Raw genomic sequence first — 23,252 nt, forward strand, 5'->3', positions numbered from 1 at the left:
AATCAAGGTAGGCCATAAATAGAGGTAACAATGGGAATACCACTGGAACTAATGGAAATAACAGTGGAAATAACAGGACTCCTGGACAGAGGGGGAGCTAGTCAAGGCCAAAATTCAGGGAATAATAGGCCACAGTTCAAATAGGCAGAGACAAAGTTGTGGAAATTGTGGTTATAACAACCATACAACACAGAATTGTAGAAGAAACAAATGGTGTTCAATTGCAATAAGACAGGACATTTGATCCAAAACTGTTGGTACAACAAACAGGGAAATTCTCAGGGTCTCAAAATAACCAAAGTACTCAGCCTAATAATCAAAATACCTCCCCAGTAACCCAAATCAAGGGATTCTCAGTGACAATCACAGAGAGTGCAGCAGAAAGGTCCATCCTTACAGAAAAGAAATAGTGACAGTGAATAAGGATGTGTCCCCAACAGACATTACTCGAAGTAATGAAATAGTGTTTTCTGTAAAGAATTTTAATACGTGTCAGGAAGAGTTGCCTATCATACAAGTACACTTAGAAGGTGTACTGAGTTCCATATTGTTGGATACAGGCAGTACTGTAAGTATCATAGATAAAGGCACTTTAACAAAACATATAGGTTGTGAGCTTTCCCAAATGAGAGAATCCTATAGGACCATAAAGGGGATCGCTGGAAAGCAAATAAAGGCTATAGGCAATGTCAATTTAGAGATAGAAATTCTAAATAAGAAATACAGGGAAGAGTTTGTGGTGTTGGAAGAGAAATATTTTCCAGCTCAAGCTCTATTTTCCTTCCAGGCTATGAAAAGATGTGGAATTGCACTAGATTGTAGCAATGGAAGAATAACTATCAAGGAAATTGATAGAGGAAATGTTTGCTCTCTTGAAGAAGAGGAACAGTTTCAGATAAACTTGATCACTTTACCTGAGACAGCCTCATCTGAAGAAGTAGACATCCAACAGATAGAAATAGAATTTAATGCTAACCTGGGTAGGACAGTGTGTAGAAATTCAATGATAGAAGAAATAGGAGAAGATAGACAAACTACTTTTAAAAGCCTAGAAGCCACTCAGGAGGAATTCTCAGATAGCAGGTATGAACCTGATAACTCAAGTGCACGACAAGTAGATACCTCCGAAGAACTTAGTTCTTTTTCCCAACCTGACGATCCTGACACGCTAATAGATTGTAGTCACTTAATAATAAGAGAAGATACGGAAGAGAAGTATCTCAATGAGGTGTTGCTGTTAGGCAACCTGAAAATGACAGAGCTAGGTTCTGTGATACCACAAGATGAAAGTTCAGATGATACTGATGTCTGTTACACTGCCGATGCACAGAATGCAGAAGAAATCTGCTTAGTTAGTACTGCCGATGATAATCTTGTAAAACTCAAATTAAACAATAGCGTTATACTGCATCCACAAGGTCTGACAAAGGTTTGTCTTAGAATTGTAACAGATAAAAACCTAGGTGATACAGATGTGTTATTAGTTAATGAAGACTTACCAGACTTTGTGAAAATGGACAATTCCCTAGTAAGACTTAATGGTGGAAATTGCACGACTTATGTGTATAATTATTCTGACAAGAGACTAGAATTGCATGCCGGCATAGAATTCTGTAAGGAATTGTGATTACTAACCCTTTACTAACCCTAAGTGAAAAAGCATTTGTCTCTGTAGCTGACACAAGAGTTAAATTAGAAGGGAAGTAAATAATACAGATTTTCCTCATTGTAGGGACAGGTTAATACAGATATTAGAGAAATATAGGAGTGTTGTAGCAGTAACAGGAGATAAGTTAGGAAGGACAGATGTCCTGCAGCACAAAATAGTCATAGAAGATGGTGCTAGACCTTTTTATATACCTAACTACAAACTTCCAATAAGTCAAAGACCCATTGTAGACGAGATGGTTGAAGAGATGAAGGAAGATGGAGTTGTAATACCTTCTAAGTCACCTTATAATTCACCTTTACTGCTAGTTCCAAAGAAAGACGGTACATGGAGGATGGTAATTGATTACCGGAAATTGAATTCCCACCATCCCTGATCGAATGCCAATGCCAGTCATTAATGACATGTTAGCTCAATTAGGAGGTGCCAAGGTTTTTCTAGCCTCGATTTACTGAGTGGATATTGGCAAGTTCCTCTCGATGAAGAATCCAAGCATCTCACGGCATTCAGTACTCATAAAGAACATTTGCAATTTGAGGTAATGCCGTTTGGTCTTACTTCAGCTCCTTTAACGTTTGTACGTTTAATGCTGCAAATCTTGGGAGATGTTGAAGACGTATCGGTTTATCTTGATGATGTAATAATTGCTAGTAAGGATGTAGAGAGTCATTTCAAGACAATAGAATTAGTATTAGATAGGCTCAGAAAGGCCGGTTTAAAGGTAAAAATTAAGAAATGTCAGTTTCTGAAGAAATCTCTAGAATATCTAGGACATGTTATCAGTGAACATGGTTTGAAAATGCAAGAAGGAAAGATTAAGGCTATTGTGGACTATCCAGCCCCAAGAAATTTGAAGGCACTAAGAAGATTCCTAGGTATGGTAGGATATTATCGACTTTCATAAAGGGATTTGCTACCATAGCAAAACCATTAACTGAGTTAACTAGGAAAGATGCTAACTATGAGTGGAAAGATGAACAGGAAGCAGCGTTCAAAAACACTAAAGGATATGTTGATAACAGATCTATCTAGTTTATCCAGACTTCGAGAAGGAATTCTACTTAGCCTGTGATGCTTCAAGTACAGGACTAGGTGCCGTCTTGATGCAAAAGGATAAAACAAGGATGAGGACTGTATACTATGCCAGTAGAGTTTTGAATGCAGCTGAAAGAAATTACAGTACAACAGAAAGGAATGTTTGGCATTAGTCTGGGGATTACAGAAATTTAGACACATTTTGCTAGGACATAAAATTAATGTTCTTACAGATCATAAACCCATTTGTGATCTTTTCAAGAAAAGGGCTTTTACCAATAATATGAAGTTCAATAGATGGTTCGTTAGCGTATTAGAATTTGCCCCAGAATTTAGATACATACCTGGTAGATATAACACATTAGCTGACGCCTTATCTAGATCACAAGAAGAGAACGAGAAACAAATTACCACTCATAATTTCGCCTTCAGTTGTCAAATCACAGACTTAGATTTAGACAAAGTTCGTCAAGAACAACAAAAGGATTCTAGAATAAAGAAGTAATTGGTAACCTCTTGCAAGGTGAGAAAAATTCAGAGTTTCAATTGATAGATGGGTTATTGTACAAGACTTCAGACGAACAAAATGCTTGTTCACGTTTGTACATTCTAATACACTAATACAAGACGTTTTAGAACTAACCCATTCATACAAGTTATCAGGACATCCTGGAATTAAGAAAACATGTAGAACAATCACTAGAAACTATTTTTGGCCTCGATGTAGTGAAGATGCTACTCGATTTGTTCAGAATTGTACCCTATGTAATATACATAAGGAATGTCAACGTCAAGGCTCCTCTGGAAATGTATCCTTCAGAATTAAATCCTTTTCAAGTAGTCACAATGGATTTCTTAGGTCCATTCCCGAACACCATCAGAGGAAATAAACAGATTTTAGTTTTCATTGACTATTTGACCAGATACGTAGAAATTGTTCCAACTAGAAACAGAGAAGCATCAACGGTGGCAGAAGCCTTTAAGTCTAGAATTATAACCAGACATTCATGTCCTCAAGTTTTGCTCTCAGACAATGCTGCTGAATTTACTAGTGACATTCTAACGAATTTGTGTGACTTTTATGAAATACAGAAATGTCAAATAACAGCATATAAGCCAAGCTCAAATGGAGCAGTAGAAAGAACAAATCGCAAGATAAAGGATGTTCTGAAAACATTGGTAACCCCTAGCACTGAAGACTGGGACTTGACTCTCGAAGACATACAATTTACTCTAAACAACACAGTAAATGAATCAATAGGAGAAACTCCTCATTTCCTATTATATGGCTACCAAAGAGAATGCCAAATTCACTTTTGGATGATGCCACCACCCAGACGTACGTACAACTACGAGGACTATATTGCTTGGAAGACAAGACGTACGTACGAGACCGTTAAAGTCACCAGGGCTAGATTAAAGGAGTTACATAAAAATCTAGTAAGTATTACAATAACAGATCCACCATACCCTCGTTAAAGGTAGGACAACAAGTTTATGTACTCAATCATGTTCTTGAAGGACCTAATATTAAAGTATCACCAAAATTTCGAGGTCCATATAGAGTTTTAGAAGTTTTGAAGTTGAATAAATTCAAGTTAATGCATGAAATTACCTTGAAAGAATCCATTGTACATTGGAACCACATTAAAGTAGTTCATTCAGAACCTTGGTCGTCTACCCAGTTAAAGGATTTGTCCAATAAAGATAAGATAGATAATAAAATAGAATCTTCAATGACCCCAAGGTATAATTTGAGAAGAAGGTAATGGCAAGTGCAATGGTAAACAAATGTAGTTGATAAGATTTTTACTGCTTAATAACATTATTTCAGCAAATGGATTGTATGGTGGTTGGCAGTGAGTCAAATTGTGAACTCACTCGTACAACTAAGGAAGGGAGCCATCATCAAGGAGCATGGCAAGGTTAAGATGATACAGGACCTAGCCATTGTTAAGATCCAGACGGACTCCATTATCGATCAGAGAGCAGTTAGTCCAGCTGAGCAATCAGATACAGGCAGGATTACAAAGTGTCCAAGATAGAAATTTGTACGACATGCTCTCCAAGTTGCAGAGGGACATCGATAGTGTTATGCCAAGGAAAGTAGTAAAAACGATCACTCATACCCTTTATAGGCGTCGCTTTACATAATCTCTTTGGAGTGGCGACCGATGGTAATGTTGAAAGGCTAAAGGAAAGAGTGGCTAACTTGAAAATTGGGCTTCTGAGCAGGGCACTGTCTATAATAAAGTAATAGGAAATGTCAATCAAAATCAGAAAATGATCACAGTGCTGAAAGAATTTGTGAATAGTGCCCTCCATAATGTTTCATCAGAAATTGCTAGAATCCATCAAACAGAAATGATGGAGCAACTGCTCATAGAAACAAGTAATTTCCTTCTGGAATACAAGGAATTACTCAATGCAATCATGATGGCAGGTAAAACCTGCTGTCGCCTTTTTCTGATAACCCCTAGTGAAATTGAAGCCATTATTCAGAAATGTGTTGTGAACAATCACTTGAAGCCACTAGTAGAAAATATAGTGGACTATTATGGCCTGATCACAGTGAAAGTGGTAGCCAATCAAATCATACTAGTGATCCCTTTCAACAATCCAGACGTCAACTCATTGATGTCAGTCTATCCATTCCCAATGGTAGTAGATAATAAGTCCATTGTACTAGAAGGAACAGTTCGACACTTTGCCTTGCAGCATGATTCGTTCCTAGTGACTGAAATTCCCGAACATAAATTCAGGGAATGTGTCATGCTTAATGATGGTGTATATGTTTGTAACATTGTGAATTTCTATGAACCATTGAGTGCTCTTCATTGCCTAGATGATCTTGTAAACAACAAGAATGGTAAGAACCATTGTAAATATATACCGTTTACAGAAACTTTCAAGGCTCAAATCATTGATGATGAAATTTTTGTGTTCTCAGCAAACAGATTGAATGCTAAGATTGACTGTAAGTCAAACAAAACAGAAGTAGTTTTCATTAACGTACACTCATTTTCATCTGCTTGTGAACTGGTCATTTTACATAATTTGTATTACAAACCAACAGTTTTCACGACGTACAGTTTGAATTTCAGTAAAGTGTACATCAGTTTGCAGTTATTAACGAATTTCAACTTTCAGAACTGGAATTGGAGACATTCACAAAGCTAGAAGAGGTTCATACTTTCTTTCATACATATAAGACCGAGATTTCTCCTATTATGTCATTCATAAATGTCATTCTTTTGGTACTGTTTGCTTTCATTTCTTTTATGATTGTCAGAAATTGATACTGAATAAACTTACCATAATCAAGGACATGATGGACAGAATCCTTCCTAGAGAGTGATAGCGTTTACCATTGACTTGCACTTGAACATTTGATGATTGATTTTTTTATTTTACAATTGATAACCAGAGAGTAATAGGCATTTGATATATTTACTTTGCCATAATTTTCTGCATTTAGTTTGAGTATTTGATATATAATTCATGCTTATATTGTTTGTGTTAGCACTATGATGCATTATAATGTTTCTTGCATTTATTGCTTGTTAGTTATTGACATTGAAATAATTGACTATAAATTATTGAAATTGAAGTAATTGACTATAGTCAAGTTGAGTTGGTTATCTACTTGCATTGTAGTCAATGTAGGTGGTGACCGAGTGATGTTATGCAGTGAATAAGTATGAGATTCACTGATCGGGATTATGAAAGAGAGAGAGAGACACGATGTTGATAGTTTAAAATGATGAGTCATGGGACCAAGTAAATTGAAGACTAACCATAACAAACCTCCAAGATGTGGGAAAGGAAGGAGGAGTTAGAGGATAGGTTGAAGCAAAAGGTCAGCAAAATTGACCTGATTTGTCCTTGCCAAAAGTGGGAGTTAAGATTGAACCATTAAGAGTAAAGTAGACGTCCTCAAGGAGGCGGAGTTTTATTCAACATAGGTCCAGAGTTCATTCTGATCAATTTTTAGCCAGAGTTACTTGAAAACCAAATTGGGTAGGATTGTGTCACTCGCTCCTCTCTTAACATCAAGAAATTTCTAAGTCCAGGGTGGCTGGCCGTGTGAAATAGTTAGAGTTAGAATAAAACTTATGAAAAACCGTGCCCGGTGAATACTTACCCCTCCTGAAAAAGTGAAAAATATTAATAGACAATTTCAACCTAACTTACTGAGTCCCCTGCGTTACTATCAAGTGAAAGTCAACAGAAAGAAACTCATTCATATGTGGTGCAACATAAAACAAAGAAAAACAATAACCGCATAACATATATAAATTAATTTTTTTGATATTTATATATATATATATATATAATATATATATATATATATATATATATATATATATATATATATTATTTATATATATATATATATTATTTAATGAATTTCTTCTCCTTTCGGTTCAGCAGGTTCTGTAAATACAAAAAAAGTACTTTACTGGAATTTCCTGGCAGAAATTGAGGCAGACAGGAGGCAGGAGCTGAACAAAATGATAAAATTACCTTAAACTAATTTATTATAATAAGATATATACATATTTACAAGTGAGTCAGGTTTATATTTCTCAAAATAATCATATTACAAAAATCAATGAAACAGCCATAAAACAAAAATCAGTTAAAAACACAGATGCAGCAAAATCAATCAAGGTTACTTTACACCATCAAAGTAAATGAGCAAATGTTAAGTAAACATTTAAATTGAAGTCAACAACACTTCAGCTACATCATAAACAAAACATCAGACAGCATAAACAATAAATGCACAAAAAATAAAGCAATAAAATAAGTATTGATATAACAAACTTCATAACACAATTAAGCAGCATAAATAAACACCAAATTAAATAAATTATTAAATAGCAATAATTTTATCTGAAGAATAATTGCATTTTAACAAATCAACCTCATAAAATTTTTACAACATAACGACAGACAATCTACATAGAACCTCAAAACCCCATCAAAAATCGAAGGATGAACATCCTTTTACAAAAATAAACGATCATCGACAACAACCGCCCCATGACGGCCAAAGGAACACCTCCAAAACAGACAGATGATTAGAGTCAAGGCAACAGTAAGTCTGCTGTCAAACAGGAACAAACTGCTCATGATGGACACGGTTCAGCCATCAACGCCATCCTCCAACTGCAGAATAACACAGGTAGCAAAATACCTGCAGTTCAAAAATACTTATTTTTAGTTGCTATTACTGTCGAAAATTCCTTACATTTTTACCTAAATGCTTTATAAAAACTTGAAAAACGATTTCGAAGACATGAGAAGACGTCAAAAACTCCTAAAAAAGCGCAAAGAAATTACTGAAAATAAAGGCAAATTAATTTATGAACAATTTTTATTTTGTATTATCAAAAGTACTAAACCTCAACTTATATATAAATTTATATATATTATAATATATATATATTTTATATATAAATTTATCATAAATTTTATTTATTTTTATATATATATATATTATTTTATAATAAATATTTATATATATATATATATATTTTATATATATATATATATATATATATATATATATATATATATATATATATATATATATATATTATATATTATAAATATATATAAATATATATAAACCCCTATTATAAATATATATTGTATATATATATTTATATATATATTTATATAATATATTATATATATAATTAATTAAAACTAAATTGCAACAGAAACGAAATTCCGTGAATTTTTCAATAAGGAATAGGTAGACCAGTAGGGAAAACCCAATAAATTAAACACTTTTACATTTTTATTTATAGGTATAAAACTATGAAGTATTTTGGAACTTTTATTATATGAATGATTAATATAAACATTTAGCTTTTACATTTCACTGCATCACAGAAGTTGGTTCATGACCAAATAAAAACACAGCTTTGTTTCAAAAAATATTTCTCACATGTTTTAACATACCCCACATGCAGGGTATGTTGGCACACACTGAGGGGCAAGTTGGCACATCATTTTTTCTCTCGTTTAAAGACTATTTAAAGACTATTGAGTAGAGCACTTACTCCTAATTATCATATTAATCACAGCTCTGATTATCACAAAAGTTTAAACAAGAAAATAAAACTAGTATTTAAAGGCCAGAAAGGAAAACTTATTCTAAATCACAATTTGAGTTATGAAAATAAGAAAATAAACACTACCCTTTAAATCACAGCTCTCACTTAAAAAAAATCAAATAAAATACCTTAATCTTTCAAAGTATTCTATGAAAACGTATTCACATCACAAAATAAATATTACACTATCAAAGCTATGAAGGAAAGCTAAATCTAATTCATCATTTGAATTACAGTGATTACAAGTAAAAACAAATTCTTATCAGTGCAACTTTCATGAGCCCACCTTTTGCAAACCAGGCATTGCACCCAGATTTCTCGTGATTTGCTATTGGAAAATGGCTCCACACATACCAGACAGTAGGTTTTCCTCCTCTTCAGAATCTGAGCTTTCTGGAGTTCTTTGTTTTGTTTTCTTTTTTAAAATTAGCATAATTCTTCCAGTTTTCACTTTTGCTTTTGACTTGTTCTCCTCTAATGCTCTTTTAACTGGAGTATCAGTCAAGATTGCGGTGGTTCGTTTCCTTTTATTCACTGAATTTCCCTTTCTTGGGCCCTTATTAGGCAGTGGTCTTACTGCTTCTGGTGTTAAGACTAAGTTTATATTTTTCTCTGTAGAGATTCCTGAAGTAGATGGTGTTGGTTCATTTGCATGATAGATTGCAATATTAGGAGCCCTAAGTTCATTCTCCTCCTTTAGTTGTGCATCCCTAAGTCTGGAAGGAGAACCAGCCTGGTTTGTAGTTTTGTCTGTGGCCTCTGAGGGATATAAATTCAACATACCAGTGCTTCCATTTTCTGGTGATGCTTGCATTTCAGACAAATCATTAGGCAGAGGCCTGTCTGTTACATATGCACCCATAAAATCTTCATCCTGAAATATATCTCTATTAAAGGGTGAAATCCCTGCAGATCTGAACCCAGCTAAGATGTTGGCAGGAGTCACAGCAAGTGGCATGGCAGTTGAAACTATGCCTGGAATATCGTATATAGTCATTGTAGAACCAGGATGATCTGTCATCCAAGAGTCACAGGATCTATTTACATACTTCTTCAGTGGTCCGTAAACACTTATATCAAGCGGTTGCATCCTATGAGAACAGTGTGGGGGGAATGAAAGAGCAACAATTCCATTTGCCTTACAATAATCCAGGCCATCTATGGACAGGTGAGAATCATGGTTGTCTAGTAATAAAAGCACCCAGGTGCTCTTTTGAACATTTAGTATGTTTCACAAAATGCTTAAGAAATTCAAGAAAATTAGACTCTTTCATCCACCCTGATGGATTGGCAGCTCCAGAACTACCTGGTGGGCCATTAGTCAGGAAATGATCGCGGAAATGAACTCTGGGGAAAACAAAGAAAGGAGGGACTGCATTACCAATTGCTGAGACAGCTATAGCTACTGTTACAAGAGTTCCTCTTTCTGCTGAGGTCATTTTTCCAATTTGTTTAGAGCCTTTACGAGCAACAACTTTAACAGGCTTCTGAACTGTTGTTACCCCAGTCTCATCCATGTTCCATATGTTCCCTGGAGTAAACTCATAGCGATCTCGGACAGATTGTAGATTATCAAAAAACATGTCCACATTCGTCCTATTAAAACTTGTTGCTCTTGAAAGGCTGGTTGCTTCTGGTGACCTAATGGATAGGTCCTTATTTCTTTTCAAAAAACCTGAAAACCAGTCAGCACCAGCCATCTCATTTTCTGTCCAAGAATTAGGAATAGAATTGTTGCTATATACAGCATACTGATATGCCAATTTTCTTACATCCTTCACAGATAAGCCATAATAAATATCAGCTGCACGTTTAAGATATGTAGAAAGTTCCTTTTCCTGTTCTTTAGAAAATACTTGTCTGTGTTGAGTGTAGCCCACCGTAAGAGATGAACTTCCTTCACTCAACAGTTGTTCATCAGTTATTTTCTGGCAATAACGTGCAAGTGTTCGAAAAGGAATGCCAAAATCCTTTGCAACCCCTCTAATTGACTTGTGCTCAAACTTTACACATTTGACAGCCCTCAGAATCGCATCAGGTGGAGTTGAGGCTCGTTCAGTTTTTCTTTGGTATGTTCTAACCATTGTCTGAAAATCATATAAGAAAAATACTGTCAGATTGTCTAAAACTGTCCAAAAATTAAGAAGACTATATATGCAGGGCAAATTGGCACAGTGTCAACCTGCCCCATTCTCGCTGTGCCAACATGCCCCAACCAAGAAACTGTTACTAAAATGGTATCTGATAAATAACCTTACAGTTTAAAAGCTTAGTCTTATTGTTAAATTATTTCCATATTTCAAGCGATATTTTAGCTAGAAAACATTCAGCATATCAAGTAATTTAGCACATGTTTTAACAAAAAAAAAGTAGTTACTCAGATTTTACTTACCTTCAGCAAAATCAAACTTTTGTCCACAAGTCGACTCTCCTACACCGAATCGTGATGGTGGTTTCTGGGTAACTGAACAAACATGCGGGGACCACGTGGTAGCGATATCAGAGCTATCTGTCGTCAAACATATGAAATATTGCAGCTGTGTCAACTTACCCCTGTAGCCAACTAGCCCCGGTCTCCCCTACTAGAGGAAACATTCTTTATTGCGACTAAAATAAGGTTCTAACACACCCCATCATCAGGCATTTAAAATAACAAATAAATACAATGAAAGAAAAAAAAAAAACACTCATTAAAATGAAATAAAATTAAACATCAGAACTAACTACCAAGAATTAAAATTGAACAGTACCGTTTAACCTATAAAAGCAAGAGTCAAGAGAGGAATACAAGGCAAATACAAAGATAGTTACAGAAGATAGACACAGAATTAAAAACAAAGCAACTCAACTGACCGTTCATTATTACAGAGTGATGGTTTTTCTTTGATGGTATATAATGTTTCAATTGTGGTTAGCTCCACATCACTAGAACGACTGGCTAATATAGAAAAAAATCTATACTCAGAGGATGGTCATGCTGATGGCAGTGCTCACGAATGGCACTAAATGCTTGTTTGTTAAGTGGCCTGTTTGTTCTAATTGATCGGCCTAGGTGTTCAAAGGCACGGACCCGAAACTGGCGCTTTGATTTACCAATATAAGTTGCATTACAGCAACTACATGTATACTTATAGACTACAGATGACTGTAGGTCTTTGGGCACCGTGTCTTTGAACTTGAAAAACTTTTTATTACATTTTTAGGCCTGAATATGACTCTGAGACCAACTTGAGGGTAAAATTCCAATAGTAATTTAGATAAACTGTTTCTCAAGGAAAACTGCTTTTACCCATGTAGGGCAAGGAAAAATAAATTGTAGCTTTGTTTACTGTCACTTTTTAAAAACGTGGATTCATTAGTTTTTGGAGTTGTTTGCCAATGTATGTGTCAATAAATTTAGCACCGAATCCATTACGAAAAAGAATATCTTTGATACAAGAAAATTCAAAATGTAAGCTAAAATAATTGGAACAAATCTGGAATGCCCTAGTCACTAAAGTTTTCACTAATTTCCTCTTAAAATTAATAGGTATAAAAGATGAAAATTTGGTTGAGATTCCGGTGAAAGTTGGTTTTCTATACACCTCTGTATGAAACTCACTATCTTTGTGGCTTTTTTAACATCCAGAAAGGCCAGCTTTCCATCAGTCTCTATTTCTGACGTAAATGTGATATTTTCATGCTTCGAGTTTAAATACTCTAGAAACAAAGGAATGTGCGTGGGAGATCTGAAAATTAAAAAAGTGTCATCTACATAGCGTCTATATAGAAGTGGTTTGAAAGATGCCGGACATTCGTTCAACTACCTAACCTCATGATATGCAAGAAAGGCATTAGCTAACGTTGGACCCAGTGGATTTCCCATGGCAACCCCATCCTTCTGCTTATAAACCTTTTCACTGAAGATGAAAAAGCAATCGGTTGCTGCTAGAGATAAAATATTATGAAGCTGAGGTTTTGTAAAATATAGAATTTTATCAGAATCACTGTATAAATTATTAATGCAAATGTCAATGGTTTCAACTAAAGGTATATTCGTGAACAGTGACTTCACATCAAAGCTTGCCATAACACAATTATCGAAACTTTTACTCCCTATCTCTTTAACAAAAGTAAACGTATCTTTAACCGTATACTCATTAATGGTTATAGGAGCAAGAATGGGCACCAGGTACTTGGAAAGTTTGTAGTTTTATATATATAAAACATTCGAATAACTAATTATCGTTACTTATGAATAAACTCTGGAACGTCATAGATATGAGGGTTAGGTCTACAGTAGAATGAACAAACATGAAACAATATACAAAGACCATAATCTAAATTCTTGCACCTGAGACAATGCTGAAAATTCATCCGACAGTAAGAATGATGTAACCTGGCACAAGAATATATCTAACAAGTCTGAAGGGGTTTTCATTAAAAGGGACTATATCCTATTCAGAGTTTTAACATGTTTAAACATGTCAGTAACCATGTCACCTGGCACAAGTATATATCTAACAAGTCTGAACAGGTTTTTATTAAAAAGCATCTCTATGCTCTCCTGAATTTATAACTGTTTAAACATGTCGGCAAGCAAGTCACCTATCATTAGTACATCTAAGAAATCTGAGCAGCTTTTTATGAAAAAAAAAACTCTTTGCTATCCAGATTGTATAAATGTTTCAACATGTAAGTAACCATGTCACCTGGCACAAGTATATAATTATCTAAAAATTCTGAATAGGTTTCCTTGAAAAAAAAATTCTATGCTATCCAGAGTATATACATGTTTAAACATCTCAGTAACCAAGTCACCAGATGCAAGAATATATCTAACAAGTCTAAACAGGTTTTTATTAAAAAGCAAATCCATGCTCTCTACAGTGTATACATGTTTAAACATGTCAATAACAAAGTCACATGGCACAAGAATATATCTAACAAGTCTCAACAGTTCTTTATTAAAAAGCAACTCCATTCTACCTACAGTTTATACATGTTCCAACATGTCAGTAACCAAGTCAAGAGGCAGAGGTATATATCTAACAATTCTGAACAAATTTTTATTAAAAAGCAACTCTTTGCAATCCAGAATTTATACATGTTTAAACATACCAGTCTTCATGTCACATGGCAGAAGTATATATGTAACAAGTCTGAACAGGTTTTTAATAAAAAGCAACTCTATGCTATCCAGAGTTTATACGTGTATAAACATGTCAGTAACCAAGTCACCTGGCACAAGTATATATCTAACAAGTCTGAACATGTTTTATTAAAAACCAGCTCTTTGCTATCCAGATTGTATATATGTTTCAACATGTCAGTAACCATGTCACCTGGCAAAAGAATATATCTAAAAACTTTGAACAGGTTTTAATTAAAGAGCAACTCCATGTTATCTACAGTTTATATATGTTTCAACATGTCAGTAACCAAGTTACCTGGCACAAGTATATATCTAACAAGTCAGAACAGGTTTTTATTAAAAAGCAACTCTTTGCTAGCCAGGTTGTATATATGTTTAAACATGTCAGTAACCAAGCCACCTAGCACAAGTATATATCTAAAAATCTTAACAGGTTTTTATTACAAAGCAACTCTATGTTATCCAGACTGTATAAAAAAAATAAATTAATAAATATAAATAAAAATGTATTAAAATGCAAGGAGAATAGTATTAATGCAGCAATACATTGCATCTTTGCTCGAACTTTTGAAGTTCCAAATGCACGACATCCTCAGTAGGGAGACTGTTCATTCTAGATTTGTGAAATGTTTGGGAAGGAAGAAGTGGTTATGAATAAGGAGGCTTTTGTAAAGTTGTGCGGTTGTATCAGTGTGCAACTACTGACTTTGCTCTAACCAATGTTGCAACCACATTTTTATCTGAATTTATTTTACGTTGAATAAAGCTCCATCAAAGTAAATACAAGTCTCTTTCGTTTTCAATTTATCCAAGGACGATGTTTTGTTTTGTCACACACATCGAATTTAATGCAGAATGCTGACAAATGCGGTTCTCTAATAAACTTAGTACATCAACATTCACTGTAGGTCAGTTATTCAAAGCACAAGTTTTTCAGAGAGGAAAACGTATGTTTCAATCCATTTTTTCCATGCTTTCATCGGTTTTACTTTACATTAATTCCCTCACTCCTTATTGCTAATAATAATGTACATAGCTTAAGGTGATCATTTTGATGGAGAATTTGTACGTACATTAGCTTTTTTATGAATAAAAATACTACCAGTTACAAACACATTGCAGAGTAATTGATATTACGATAAACAAAAAACTAATTGTTATGTTATTTTTCATTAATCCTTTGGCAATCGATTAGATATCCACACTTTTTTTTTAACCTAAATAAGACACCTTTTCAGTCACGTCAGTCTCGGCATGGCAGACATTTTTCATGAGACCTGAGTCAAGTCCACTGCAAATATTGTGAGGTTTCAAGAAATAGGTTTTAAAGTCAAACTTGAGTTTGTAAGATGCTTTTGTCAATGAAATAACTACCAGTGTCTCTACAGATGCAGAAATTTCTTTCATATTTAAATGAGAATTGTAGGCAATGTAGAATTTCTGGAATGAGTAGGCTAAAGTTTTCATAAAATAAAAGCTTTTAATTTCCATTTTATCTATGTTTGGTGCAACATTCAATGGCCTTACAGTTATCAAAACATAGAATAATCACATTTATCCCATCATAAGTTTTAAACGTTGAAGAAACAACTGATAAAGACAAATATACGGTGTGCCATAATATTAGATTAGTGTCACATGAATTTTGTTTTCTTTCATTCAAATTTATAATCGTTTTCTTTGATTTTTAAGCATAAACTAAGGTAAATGTTAACGAATGCACTAAATTTTTTTCACTGGATGTTCTGAAATCCGTAAAAGATTTTCCTGATCAAAACCTGAAGATTTTCAAACTTTCATTATTATTATTATTATTATTATTATTATTATTATTATTATTATTATTATTATTATTATTATTATTATTATTATTATTATTATTATTATTATTATTATTATTACCTGACCAAACCAGAACTGAATGACAACCAAACAACTCTCTCTCTCTCTCTCTCTCTCTCCCTTTCCTGTTAAGATAGTTGCCTTATTTACATTGCTCAGTATTTTTGACATTTTATATTTCACCGCTTCTCACACCCCCCCTCCCCCTTCCTATCTGGGCTGAACTTGGACTTAAAGAGCATCGGGAGTGTCACTATTTATCGCAGCGGCCTTGAAAAAAATGCTTTTGACATTTTATTTTTCACCTCTTCTCAACCCACCCCCAACCTTTTCTATCTGGGCTGAACTTGGGCTTAAATGGCATCCAGGTGTCACAATTCATCTCAGTGATCTCAAAAACTATGGATTAGACACTAATATCTGACTTTTTTTTTTTTTTTTTTTTTACATATCAACCCTTCCCACCCCTCACCCACCCATTCCTATCGGGGTCGAACTTGGACTCAAATGGCATCAGGAGTGTCAGTACTCATCTCAGCAACCTCAAAAACTTTGGATTAGACCCTATTATCTGTCATTTTCGGTTATTTTTACATGTCACCCCCCCCCTTCCCACCCACCCTCCTTTGGTGCCAGTGATGTCTTACCCCCCACAGTTTTCTTTCCCAGATAGTAAGTCATAATATGTATATCAAGTTTGGTTGAAATTGCTCAATGCGTTTCAGAGTTATGCTGGAACATACAGGCACAAATACATACATCCATCCAGTTTTATATATATAGATTATTATTACTATAAATTTCAGGGCGCTGGTCACACGATGACATCGTTTATAAATATGATTCTTTGGGTAAACATCATAGAAAAGGTGTATATACTGCAGTACAGGTGAGAAAAAAGGGAAATTCACTAAGATAATGAGAACATTGCCTTCATTTGTGTCTGAAAATCCACGAAAATTTTCCTTTTATTTACTGTTTCTCAATTTGAGCAGCATTGTAATCAACGGCCAAGTATATGCTGAAACAACATCACGAATTCGTAAAGTAGGCTTAATTCCTCTGTTATTCTTTAACTCATTTAACAGTCTTGAACGCCTGTTGAATAATAATAATAATAATAATAATAATAATAATAATAATAATAATAATAATAATAATAATAATAATAATATCCTTTATTGCGGCTCAGAGCCATATACATGGAATATACAAATACAATACACACAATGTAGATACATAAGATAAACATGATAAAAATAATAATCGGCAGTATTCACACAGTTGCTGAAGAAGTAGAAAAAATAGAATTCATAATAATGGTAATGACAGTAATTATATGGAGAATAATGGTAAAATATATATATGTATGTATATATATATATATATATATATATATATATATATATATATATATATATATATATATATATATATATATATATATATATATATATATATATATATTATATATCACATACACAATTGTTCTGTGCATTATAGATATTATAAAAGGACCTCATTCAAACTGGATATATCTAATGGAGTTTTATTAAAAATATATTTCTTGGACGAATAGTCCACATTATCAAGTATATATAATGAGCATATTAACCGGCTTTTTATATCACATGCAAATTGTTCTGTAATTAGTAGAATTATGTAAAGTGACCTCATTCAAACTGATGGTATTTCTCTGATCCTTTATTCAAAAGTGACCGTTTTCCGTGCGTTCTCTTAGTTTTTCTTATCAAAATTCCTTACTACTGAGGAAAAAACAAAGAGAAATTGCCTGTAAACTATCTGTGTGGAAGGGTGGTTAATCCAATAATCAAGAGGCTCTTCCTGACCCCTACCCCCTATTGACCTTGGGAAAAAACGTAAGAGAACGCACGGAAAACGGTCACCTAGGAGGAAGGATCAGAGAAAGACCAAGGTCAAGAGGGAGTGGGGGTCACACAGGAAGAGCTAGGCGATTATAGGATTAAAAGTACCCAGCACACAGATATAAATACAGCCGGTCTACGCGTCTGCTCATTGTACGGATACTTGATAATGTGGACTGTTTGTCCAAGAAAGCTTGTAACTTTTGAATAAAAACTCCATTAGATACCATCCAGTTTGAATGAGGTCCTTTAGTAATATATATATATATATATATATATATATATATATATATATATATATATATATATATATATATATATATATATATATATATTAAAAATGATAACAATAGAAAAAATACAGACTGCAGACGATTAATTTCCAGCTGGGGACCTTAGGTGGTTACAGAAGTCAGGTCCAGAAGGCTAAATATGAATATTGAAAATTGCAAAACTCTACAATGATATTAATCACATTAATAATAAAAAAGTAAAAATACCAATAATAAAAAGAAACATATAATAATAATAATAATAATAATAATAATAATAATAATAATAATAATAATAATAATAATAATAATAATATGAAGGGAGTAGACCCTCTTTTAAAGCGAATCATAAGGAAGATAGAAAAGACACTATATAAGATAAATTCGCATAATACAGCCATCCTTTTAATAATAATAATAATAATAATAATAATAATAATAATAATAATATAATAATAATAATAATAATAATAATAATAATAATAATAATAATGACAGATTCTGGAGATGACACTTCATAATTGCAAAAAATAGAGAATAAATCATTTAAGGAACAGACGCCTCATTATTCCATCTTTCCCACAATTAAAATTTTCTTCTTGCCTCACTGCTTAGGATGCTTTGTATGATCGAATTGTTGTTGTTTCTCAGTCAGGTGTTTTTTAAATTATCCAGGCGGTTTTCCATGAACATCTGTGTGGCGAAGTGATAGCGAGGAGTGTTAGTGAGGCGTCTCAGAATATCACTGTGAACAACAGTGGTACGTCTCATGGTCTCTCGGGTATAGTTTGTCCAAAGGGAACACCCATATATACTGTAGCAGTAGGAGCGGAAGAGCAGCAGTTTCGTGTCTCGGTGACAGAGGGCAAACGTCCTTGCAATCATGTTGCCAGTTGCACATAGTTTACGACGCCTCTGTTCTGTGTCTGCCGTATCTTTTAGATAGTCCGTGATAATGTGGCCCAAATAGGAGGGAAATTCATGCATGAATTCCGGACGATAATTTCCGAGGAAAATTTGTGGTTCTGCAATATGCTCAAGTTATCTAGGGAGCAGCGACGTACACTGGGTCTTAGTTTCGTTGTATAAGATATGAAATTCCTCTGCATATTGGCGGCAGGAGACCTTGCACTGATGGGGAAATCAGAACCATATCGTCGGCGTGACAGAAGTTGTTTATTGTTGTTTCGTTGATAGTGCATCCGATTGGGAGTGAGTTCAGTTTGACATTCAGGGCATCTGTGTACGTGTTAAACAGGTATGGAGAGAGAATGCCCCCTTGCCGGAGCCCGTTTAGGGAGCCGAAGGTGTGCGACAATACGTTACCCCATTTGACACAGAATTGCTGTGTGAAGAACCAACAACATAAAATGCCAATTAGATATAGAGGTGTGCCTCGTTTGTGCAGATTCAGGAAGAGCTTCGGGTAGTTTACTGTGTCAAATGCTTTTCTCACATCTACAAAACATAGGAAAACAGGAGAGGCTGATGATACGTAATAGATCAGCAATTCTTTCAGGATGTAGATGCAGGTGTCGGTTGAGTGGTTTGCTTTAAAGCCGAACTGATTGTCAGTAGTGTGTAGAAAGGGGAGAAGTCTCACTAGAAGAACGGACTCAAGTATCTTCGACGCAATTGTAGTAATTGCAATCGGGCGATAATTGGCGAGGTCAGCTGCATCCTTTAGCTTGTTTTTTATTAATGGTATTAAGTGAACTAAGAGTATGGAGTCTGGGAGAAACTGGCGAAATATACACGCATTGAATAGAGCAGCTAGCAAAATTTAAATTATCGGATGGCAGAATTTGAAAGCTTCAGCAAGCAGACCATCGTAGCCGGGCGATTTATTATTAGGTAGGTTGTTCATGGCATTGCTGCTGTTACCTGGCGTAACATGACCGGCGAAATGAAACTGAATATTATCAGTAAGGAGGTTATTTACATCCCTTCGAGAGTCTTGATTGTTTAAGCAATTCAAGATGGTGCTGAAGCGATCGCCCCACATTCTTGCGATAGCCTCGTCACCGATGGCATCTCCTACTCTCTATGATAGCTTTTTAGTTTTGGGATTAAGGAATTGCATGTCTTTCCAAAGGCAAGGGTAATCGCCAGATTCTAATTTTCTAGACATTGCATCAGCTCTTAGTTGCTTTTCATTCAGTCTGCAGTGCTTAAGAGCAAGTTTGAACCACGCTCTCGCCTGCCTCATTAGCTGTGCAAAGTGTCCTTCTCTCGAGCTACCATTTTGCCTCCACAGTAGAAACATTTCTCGTGAATGTGTATATAGATCCTTAACAAGTCATTCTATCCAGGTATATTACGAGAGTTGCCTTGACGAGATCTGAATGTATTCCTGCCAGAGGCCAGCATAGAGGAAATTATATTCGAATAGAATTCTTTTAGATCTCCCCTGTGATTGCCATTTCTACCTTTGCATTAATGCACAGTAAGGGGTCTGCCGGTTGAACTATTGACCACAGCCTGGTTTCCGTGGTTTCCTTAAAGGATCTGGTTTTCTGCTGTTTTTTTTTAAATCCCAGTTAACAGCAGGTGGGCGATCAGTTAGGGGGTTCATGGTAGGGAGGGATGGGGTACTGAATGACACCTGTAAGGGGATGTGATCATAGCCCGTTGCAAGATCGTAGCGAATGTTGCAGGTCACAACAGAATCATGAAGTTGAGGGGACGTGATGCAGTGGTCCAGCCAGGAGGTTGTAATTGTGTCCGTTCTATTTTGTGCATAGGTATAGGAGGAGGAAGGGAGGATCATTACATCGCTAATTTGCAGCGCGTGATGTTGACAGAAGCGAGTAGGTTCGTTATAAAATTGTTTTCTGGGGTGAGAATTAAGGTCCCCAATTATACAAATATGATCAGCAGCAGAATCGTGAATAATGCTGTGTAACTCACCTAGGATCATGCAGTACTGATCAAAGTTGTTGTTATTCTCCCAGCGCATATAAACATTAATTATTAGGATCTTAGAGACCGCTACTGTCACTTGAAGCCCCAGCAATCTATCAGTCCTATAGGTTAATACATTCACCATATTGTCCAACGATTTGTGCCCCAGGAAAGAAAGGTCCCCTTTCGGTCGACCGGCTACGATGTGATCTATCACTTGCATCGATGAGGTCGAGAAAGCTCTGAAGTCTTCATGCACTGAATCACACATGGCAAGGTCATGAGGCCAGAGGAGCGTTTCTTGTAATGTAATGATGCCTTTGAAGTTTTTGCAGCCAAAAATATTCCAAGAGATTATATCTAATGTATCCACGGCAACTCACGAAGAAGGGAAATGAATGAGTTGATCATTTGGGTGGATGTGGGTGGGTTGGCCAGTGGGGGTGAGCATTCACTAGCCGTGGGAGGTTGACTGGCACTTGTGGTAGAGGGCAAGCCTACACCTAAACCCCTGCTTGGGTTGTCAGTAAGTTCCCCTGGGGATGGGGGCGGGGAGGGGTGTTGGTCCCGGGTTAGGTTGTATCTTAAGACTTTTATAGTAGGACCGAAATTCTCACCTTTGAGAACATCGAGGTGTTGAAATAGGCAGGTAATCCAGTAGGCCACTGTATGTTTAATTATGCATGGGAGTTCGTGGGTGATAAGCGGGTCGGAGCCCGTGTGAAATCTGACTCTCTACTATGGCGTCTAGCTTCACCGATGAGCGTAAATTGTGAATCACAACGTGACATCTCTTCTCAGGTTTCGGGCGAGGTGATTCACGAATGATGGGCTTCGGTCCAGCGAACATTCGAGATGTTCTTTTCTTTTTTCTACTTGTTTGTGTCTGCCAGCCCCCAATCCCCTCATGATCATTTACATCCTCATCCACGACGGGGGTTTTTTTGTGGGGGAGATAGGGTCAGAAGACTCACGAGGGCTGGTGTTCGTCACTGAAGATCTATCTTCCACCGGAGGCACTGGAGAGGGAGGGGAGGCTAGGGGTTCATCGATCCCCTGACAGGTCCATAGGTGATGTGGGCGCTTTATCCGAGGGAGAGAGGCCAGTTCCCTCAAGGGAGGGTATGTCCATCTCGACTTCGCGTTGCACCCTCACTTCTCTCATGTTGCCATGGGAAATGCCACATTGGAGGAAGTCACTTTCTGGAAAGAGTGAATCTTTCCCGGGGAACCTCAGAATCACTTCATTCATATGGCATCTGGTAGTAATTACAGTTGATGGAGACAACTGATCAGTATACATGCATACATACATATATATATATATATATATATATATATATATATATATATATATATATATATATATATATATATATATATATATATATATATATATATATATATATATATATATATATATATATATATGTGTGTGTGTGTGTGTGTGTGTGTGTGTGTGTGTGTGTGTGTGCATGTGTATATAAGTATATATATATATATATATATATATATATATATATATATATATATATATATATATATATATATATATACATACTATGCACACATATACACACACACACATACATATACATATATATATATATATATATATATATATATATATATATATATATATATATATATATATATATAGTATGTGTGTATGTAACTGTGCAATTTCAGTTTTATATAAACCTACATTTTACTGCACTTGATTTTTGTAGTAGAAACTGGACAAGGCTGCTTCTGGCTTGTGTCGTTATATATGTATTATATTTTCCCTCTATTTTTTACTTACAGTATCCCCTGAAAAACTCGCCCAACCTTTTGTTTTCTGTGAAAGAAAACTCTTGAAATGGCTATTTGTCTGGCTGTCCACACTTTTTCTGTCCGCCCTCAGATCTTAAAAACTACTGAGGCTAGAGGGCTGCAAATTTTTGTGTTGATCATCCATCCTCCAGTCATCAAGCATGCCAAATTACAGCCCTCTAGCCTCAGTAGTTTTTATTTTAAGGTTAAAGTTAGACATGGTCGTGCGTCTGGCAATGCTATAGGACAGGCCACCACGGCCGCCACGGCTGGCTGAGAATTTTATGGGCCGCGGAAGAGAGTTTCCTACAGCATTATACGCTGTACAGAAAACTCGATTGCGCCGAAGAAACTTCGGTGAATTTTTTACGTGTTTGTTTTGTTCTGTGACAAACAATAATAGCTGTTTCCCTGTTCTCGTATAAGGAAGTTTTGCTAGACATGTCACAGCCTGGGTCGAGTACCCTAATACAGCAATTACAGGGTCGTGGCCTTTTGGTCGACCGCAGTTCTCACGACTTCGAGGAACTCGATTTTGCGGACCGAAAGGCCATCCGATTTTGT

The 23,252-nt window shown here is 35.4% G+C and overlaps 1 long non-coding RNA gene across 1 annotated transcript; it reads right to left on the reverse strand.

Moving 5' to 3' along the window:
- Positions 1-10,268: 10,268 nt before the first annotated feature.
- On the reverse strand, positions 10,269-11,411 carry LOC136851142 (uncharacterized). The gene is made up of 2 exons (XR_010856784.1): positions 11,228-11,411; positions 10,269-10,922 (listed from the first exon to the last, which is right to left on the reverse strand). It is a non-coding gene; the product is annotated as an uncharacterized lncRNA (long non-coding RNA).
- Positions 11,412-23,252: the final 11,841 nt, after the last annotated feature.

Source organism: Macrobrachium rosenbergii, chromosome 23 (genome assembly GCF_040412425.1).
Source record: "Macrobrachium rosenbergii isolate ZJJX-2024 chromosome 23, ASM4041242v1, whole genome shotgun sequence".
In the NCBI taxonomy this organism is placed as follows: Eukaryota; Metazoa; Arthropoda; class Malacostraca; order Decapoda; family Palaemonidae; genus Macrobrachium; species Macrobrachium rosenbergii.